This window comes from Syzygium oleosum, unplaced genomic scaffold (genome assembly GCF_021117445.2).
Source record: "Syzygium oleosum isolate NSW1041296 unplaced genomic scaffold, Sole_v2.1 Sole_v2.49, whole genome shotgun sequence".
Classification (NCBI taxonomy): domain Eukaryota; kingdom Viridiplantae; phylum Streptophyta; class Magnoliopsida; order Myrtales; family Myrtaceae; genus Syzygium; species Syzygium oleosum.
This window is the reverse complement of record NW_026607533.1, coordinates 328,038-336,066: the sequence shown is the minus strand read 5'-3', so window position 1 is coordinate 336,066 and position 8,029 is coordinate 328,038. Positions and strand designations below refer to the sequence as shown.

At 39.5% G+C, this 8,029-nt stretch overlaps 1 pseudogene; it reads left to right on the top strand.

The window, feature by feature from the left end:
* The first annotated feature begins 374 nt into the window (after positions 1-374).
* Positions 375-7,545, top strand: LOC115693068 (protein ACCELERATED CELL DEATH 6-like; annotated as a pseudogene).
* Positions 7,546-8,029: the final 484 nt, after the last annotated feature.

Genomic DNA, 8,029 nt, shown 5'->3' with positions numbered 1-8,029 from the left:
CCTTTGATTCATTTTTCTGAAGATTTTTTGTGCGAGCACTCATAGTCTTTTGCTTGTTTAAAGTGAAACACCTTATCAATCTCTTTTTGTGGAGTAGGTACCTCCGGCCGAACCACCACACAAATCCATGCCGTCTTATTAATTTTTTGCACTTAAATACTCATAATGAATATTTTGTATTTGTTCACGCTACCGTGATTTTGTGCAATGATTTTAAAATTAGAAAAGTTTATGTTTGGATCCATATAAAATTTTGTAGGACCCTGATAACTATTATAAAAGTATAAATGCGTTGCTTCGTATTTAGATTTATATTTTGTCTTCTTACACAACCTTTGTTCCCTTGCAATAACTACATTACTTGCAAAGCTTAGGCTCGATGGAGGTCAAGCTATCTATAGAAGAGGACGAGGTTGGCACGGACACCTCGATCAAGGAGGAGGTCCAGAAGGATGAAGGAGGGGCTTCCCTCTATATGTTAGACGATGAAATGGATTCTATGAAGGAAGAAAAAACTGCGCGAACCGCAGAGCAACAAGATCCGGCAGAAGTGTATGCAGCTGCTCAAAAACTGGCTAGTATAATCAAAGGCACCAATGTCGAAGATATCAGATCCACGATCGAAACGCTTGCCTATCAAACTGATTCATCTGCCATTTTCAATTTCCAGGGGCTACCGGGGGGTTCACTGCTCCACATTGCAGCAGCCACCGGCAAGAGCCACATCCTAAGGCTCCTGCTTGATCATGTCGATGCCGACCTCATAGCCGCCAAAGATGACTGGGGAAATACCCCCCTCCACATTGCCACTAAGGCCAAGGCATTTGAAGTCGCCTATATGTTGATTCACCAGGCAAGAGAGCTTCCCAACGTCGAGAACATCCTGAGGATAAAGAACAAACATGGAAACACCGCTTTGCACGAGGCCGTGCTCACTCGCGGCGTTGGCCTTGTGAGTCATCTGTTGAGGGAAGATTTGGAGCTCGTGTACCAGAAGAACAAGTATCAGAAATCTCCCCTGTACCTGGCCCTCGAAACTGACGACTCTAAGATACTTGAGGTTTTATTTTCGAACTCGCTCGAACCATCGAAGATAGAAGGCTTGCCACCCGTTCATGGTGCCATTGTGCGTCGTAACTATGGTACGTACCTAAATCTGCTTGTGGGAAATATCCATGTATGTGTAAACTGATGTCGTCTTAAATCTGTGCAACTACTTTTTGCACATATCCAAACCCTTTATGGGTTTTTACGTAAAATTCTAAACCCCACTTACCATAGTAGTTGGATACCCATAAAGCACTAGCAACTAGCCATATAATTTTCTTAATAAACAAATTACCTACCATTAGAACATAGTAGTCAACTTAAATTTACAAACACAACCATTTTACTAATAACTCATGTTTTGTTCATCTTAACTACTAACAATGACAAAAGGAGAAAGATAGGCTTGAAATGATGATTGTTGATGATAAAGTTAGATTACAGTTGGTCTTGTTTAAGGGTCCACTAATTTTATTTTTAGTTTTGTAACAGAGTAGATTTAGTTTGGTAAATGATTTATCATATTTTGGTTTTGGATTTACCCGCCTGGTTAATCTCATAACCATCTCAATGTTGGCCACGAAAATGGCACACCGAGAAACATCATAATCAGAAATCGAAACATGTAAATGGAGAAGTTATCAATTCGCGTACCTTGTTTCAAATTCATTGAACTTGACACGGAATTGGCAACAGTTTCCGAGCACGAACTCAAGTGATTTTTCCCTATACCCTTCGTCGAAACACTAGCCTAATAAGATTGCCACTCACGAGAATAAATTCCTCTCTAGATCCGTATGCAAGTCAAATTGTGCATTATTAGATTAGAGGAGGGATTTGAGCTATATTTATAGAGTTTTCGACCACGGGCCATCTCATTACGAGTCAGGCCGTACTAGGCCCACACTAGCCAGCCCCTTATTAGACTTATTAAGAACCCATATATCTCACCTTTATTAGACCAAACTAATACAGTTAATCTCAATCAATGATACACTCAATTCCTAGTAGAGTTAGAATTTGTTTCTTTACTGATTAAATAACCTAAGAGATGTCAAGAAAATTAGATCAATTTTGCAATTAATACAATTATGTTTGAATATCGGATTCCACAGCTACAAAACTTCAGATACATTCCAGACTCTATAGGATTTTTAGCATTTGACCCTAAATCTGTCCCGTTTTCCCAGTAGAATTGGGCATAGGGTGGGGCTGCGCGGAGCGTCCATTGAACCCACACTTCTTTATTTATCTTTAAAATAATCATAATATATTTAATCAAGTACAGACGTCTATTAAAAGTTTCATCATAACTATCCTATATTTATTTCTTCATAAAGATATATCATTTTAGTTTTTGTATAGTTATGTAATTGTAATGATGAATCAATGTGATATTAAATAAAAATTCATCCATGAAAAAATTAGCACATATTTCAATTTAATCATGAATTTGTAGATTAAGTGAATAACTTTAATAGCTTTAGTTATATCTCATGATAATCTACATTCTAATGCATTACTTGGGTCTGTGTAGATCCCTTCTCTATATCTTTTGCCTCGTTCCCTATTTTTTTCCGGGAAAAGTAGATTTGCCTTGGGGCGACTAGCTTCGTGCCCATTCTTTTTCTGTTTCTTTTTTTGGTAAGAAAAGGGGCATACCTAAAAAATTACATCATTACTCTCCTAATAAAGTATGATTCAATCTCATCCTCTAATAATAAATGAAGCAACAAATTGGCTATTGAATCATATTCCTAAAGTGAACACCCCGTTTACGATTTTGGCGAATCAGGTAGTCTCATCATACTTGAGCCGCATTGTCAGAAAGCTCCCTTCTCTTCCCATTTCTCTTTACATAAATTAAAACAAAAAATGCTTCATTGTGCCACTTAGTCTATAAATAATGTAATTGAGTAATTTTCGAACATTAATTTATGTAGTTTGTTAATTTAGATATATCACGGTATAAGAGACACTAAACAAGTAAATTGGCTATTGAAAAAACTTTAGTTGATTTTTTTTCATTTATTAGTCATCTAAATGACAATATAAATATAATATTTCTATTAATTATTTATGACATGAATGATCTTGAACTTTTCTTAAATATTTAATGTGGTGTTTAAATGTTTTTATTTAATCTTGTCCTTGAACTGATAATTTAGTCATTTCGTTAAAAATTCTAACATCATTCGTTGAAGTGATCATAATTTCCATTAACTTGAAGTTATTATATTTGCCATGTTGGTGTCCATGTGGTGTACATGCGACTTCCACGTAATCTCTCTCTCTCTCTCTCTCTCATTATTTTAGCCAGAAAAGTAACGAAAAAAGATTTGCTAAGATGGGAAAACAACATGGCAGTCTACGAGAAAAATATTGGGTACCCAATAATGCCATGTCAGTAAAATCATAGTCCACTCAGTGATGGACATGTGTCGCCTGGGCCCATTGTCAGGGATATTTTCTCCTGTGTGGGGCCCACTTTCTCTCTCCCCTCTTGTCCCTCACGAGACTCCCTCTTCTCTTTCTCTCTGCCGCTTCCTTTGCAATTCCTTATCTTCTCCATGGAAACCAAAAGCGGACCCGGAGTCTTCTACATCCCCGGCCCTGGAGCTCGAGCCCGAGGCTTGCGGCCACCATGGCCATGGAGCTCGACCTCGAGTAACCGTGGTCGCGAGCTGGTGGTCAAGCGACCATGGCGGTTTGGAGGGGGAAGCTCTTGAGCTTGATCCGACGGAAGCTGGGGGAGGACGATGGGTGGAGGAGGAGTGGGCGGGTTTGGCGGCGATGGGGATTTTCAATGCGAGGTTCCCGACTGTGAGGCACACGAAGGGACAAGCATCCATCGGCGGTGAGCCCGTTGCTGGAGACTCCGAGGGTCCTCTTCGCCGTGGCCAACAATGGCGGTGGCTCGGGCTCAAGGTCAGACAAGGGAAAAGGGGTGAAGCGGAGGAGAGAGAGAGAGATCAAGAGAAAAGAGATGGGCTGAAAATTTGGCTGACACACGTGGGACCAGGCGACACGTGTCCATCACTAAGTGGACTATGATTTTGCTGACATGCCATCACTTAGGTACCCAATATTTTCTCAGCAATCTACATCATTAGTTTGACTTAATAAACGCTGACATAGCAGTTCACGCTAGAAAAATGCACATGACGTAGCGATGCACTTAATGTGAAGACTACATTTAATCAGTTTTTGAAAGTTCAGTAATTAGATTGAATAAAAAAATATTTAGAGACCACGTTGAACATTGAAAAAAAATTAAGGGATCACTCGTATCAATTTCCCTTAATTATTGAATAAGAGTCCTTTACTTTGTGAAGGGAGATATATATTTTTTTAGTCATCAATTAATTAATAAATCAACATGTGCACACATACGTGATTTCACTACAGAAAATAATTAGACATTTTTAGATTATTTAGATTGGTATCTTCAGCTATGTTGATAACATTCACCAAGGAGTGCAAGTTTAAACTTTTTTTTTTTGATGACCCAGGGAACCCCCGCACGGCCGACAGCCGGGAGGTAAACCCTGGGGCGACATGTGCTAGCCACCACACACGTGCACCGGTTAAGTCACCCTGCGACACCCGGAATTCGAACACTCAACCTTTTGCGAGAGGAAGAGTGCGCGCTCCAGCAGCGCCACCAAGGCGGATGGTAGTTTAAACTAATTTTGCAGTCTCTTTTATTCTACACATGTGATTATTGCAATGTTCGCCACGATGACGACGACGTTCATTCTAAAGAGAGTGGAAATATTTCAATGGGCATTTTGGTACGGTGCCCGTGGAGATTATTGCAATGTTCTTCACAATAGAATAAATTTGCCTGATACTTGCTAGAATTTGAAGAACATAATAGGAAAAGATCATTTTCCTTTTCTGCCATGTCATTTACTAAAAGTTTTATAGTAAAACCTTAGTACATGTCCTTGTCGCATTGCTTTGTATGAAAATGGTCTAAAATTTACCTAAAATCTCCAAAATACATAAGCGGGATCCTTTCGAAATTAATCTAAAGTCTCACAGGTCTTGTTCCATCATGCTAGAGCAGGAAAGTCAGATGCTTCGAGATTCAAAGCTCGAAGATCCATAAAATTGTTTGAACCGAAAATGGGTTAGGAAACCATTAGAAGCATTTGATTTATTCAATCAAATTAGTGATTAGGCTCCGTTTGTTTCACAGAAAATGAACGATTTGAAAAATATTTTCCTAAAGTTGATCGATTGCATTGCTTGAAATTATAATTAATAAAAAATATTTTCATTACCGGCAACAATTTATATTTAAATATTTTCGTGGACAATGAAAATATTTTTTGTTCATTCATTTTTTTTAAGTGTCACGAGTGATCATTTTTAGGAAAATGTTTTCTAAATTAATCATTTTCCGCAAAACAAACGGAGTCTAAGGTGTCGAAGATATCCTAATCCCAAAATGGGTTAAGATATATCAACACCAGCCAAGCCCCAACCATCGTACAACGTTTATGCGGATGTGGTCCCTAATTTGGAGCTCTTGATCCCAGATTTAGCTACCCGGATACTCAAGAAAGACGTGAAGCTATTTGCAATGACCGACTCTAGTGGCGGTAATGTATTCCATTTAGCAGCTTGCATGAATTGGCGTCAACCATTGGAACCCTTACGAACAAGAACTAATCATGCTCGATTATTCGAACTCATACGACCAGAAACTGAATATTTAGCCCGAGATCAGGACATGTATGGGGATCTTCCCATTCATATTGCGAGCAAGATGGGTTATGTTGAACTAATCGGGAACCTACACCCTATATCCAATTTGCTAAACGGGCAAGGACAAACCGTTCTTCATGTCGCAGCAAAATATGAGAGAACTTCAGCACTGAGATATATACTTAGACATCCAGAATTGGGGATGCTGATAAATTAAAGTGATCATGCTGGAAATACAGCTTTGCACCTGGCCGCGATGCATTCACAACCCGCTGCTTTGATTCCTCTTGTGCTGGATGAAAGAATTTGCCTCAACCATCTCAACCACGAGTGCATAACTGCTCTTGACATTGCTCTAGATCACTTGGGAAGGGACCCTACGTTACGGAAGGTAACCAACATTCACTATTTTATTTATCAACTTATTGGAAATTTCATAGATCAATACATTAGTCAAGCGCTGATCTCGGGTGCAAATCATTATGTCTCCTAGCCGACGGGATTGTTGGGGTTTTCAATCCTCCAAGATTGATGTTCTACAAGTCTCTAGTTAAGTCTTGATAGGATGTGGTTAAAATTTGTGGGCATGAATATGTCCGCGGTTAGAAACACGCAGAATATCTCCAACAAAATGTAGAAATAAATTGTGACAGATCTCGATTAGTTGAGCCTATAAATACGATCAATGTTGCATTCGTTTTTCTTGAAAAGCCAGGGGTCAATGGGGCAAATTTGGCCACTCTAAATATGGTATAATCTCATGACATTATCCTGGAGTCAACCTATTCATCGATAGACCATATAAACTTCATTAACGCCTCTTTTCTCATCTCTAATGGACTCGTACTCTAGTGTTAATTCTTCGAAAGGAGAAGACACTGCATCTTTAGAAGTAAAAGTTTCCTTTTACATGAATACTCCAGAGTTGATTCCCTTCATCACTGTGGTAACAATTTGTTCTTTTTTTTCCTTTTCATATGCTTCCGACGTCAGTTTTTGGCATTCGTTTTGTTGGCATGCACGTCAGCTGTAAGCATGGACAACCTTGTACTTAGGCCGGAAGCTCGAAATGAACTATTTTCAATAGTCCAATCGCGCAAAAAGAAGCCAGACCTGGACCTGGTGAAGGAGGTGATCAATAGCCGTCTGGTGGTGGCAACGCTTGTGGCCACTGTGACTTTCGCAGCTGGTTTTGCAGTTCCTGGAGGATTCAACGGCACAGAATTGGCATCCAAAGATTACCGAGGCATTGCTACGATGCTGGACAATAGAATGTTCCAGGCCTTCGCGATTTGCAACACCATCGCGATGTTCTGCTCAATAACCTCGGTCATCAACCTCATTTGGGCGCAGACAAAAGACATCGACTTGGTGAGAGCTGCACTAAGTCACTCACAAGCGTTGCTAACAATTGCCCTCCCGGCAATGTCCGTCGCTTTCTTAACTGGTGTCATCTCGACCCTTGGCAAACTCCCTTGGCTTGCTAACACCATATTTTATTTGGGACTCGTCTTCGTCCTCATTATCACAGTTGCTATATTGTCAAAGTATTTTTTCATCTCCCGGTGCAACCTTCGTCTTATCCGTCTTCTGTTGTCCTGGAATATTAGCGCTTACATTTATTTCTGGAGAGTTAAGGCGTACATTTTGGATGATTCGGAAGAGGATGGAAAGGCAAGCAGCACCACCGCTAGTCAGCCTCCGAATGGTGCTGGTGAATCCCATGCTGATGACTCGATGACAGCGAAATGTGGTGACACGCCACATCCTCCCAATCTCTAGTTATAAAAATATATTTGCCCTGGTGTGTATGGCTCATTCTACAGTTGCTTTCCTACTGCTTCAGATCAATGGTGATTGTGAAAGTATTTGAATTAAACCTTTTACTGTAATACCTTAAACTTTTAGAATACTTGGATGTAATCTCATGAAATTTACATAGTAGTATTAGATCAGGAAATTATCAGTTCAGACATTTCCAAGTCCTATTTGCCTCATCTTTTACATATTCTCATGTTTTAATTATAAGGCAAAGTTCAGTCTACACATGAGGAGTATTAAACTATTTGAATTAAATCAAGCATTTGTCTAATAATTTAAGTGTGCTGAGCGATTGGCTGCAATTACATGAAATTTCACAGTGAAACATACGTCGTGCGACATACTGTGTCAATTGAATGGATGAGTGGCTCATTTCATCCGTTTCGCCACTCTGAAATCAATCCATTAGCTCTGAACATGTAGAAGCTTGTGGTTTTATAAAATT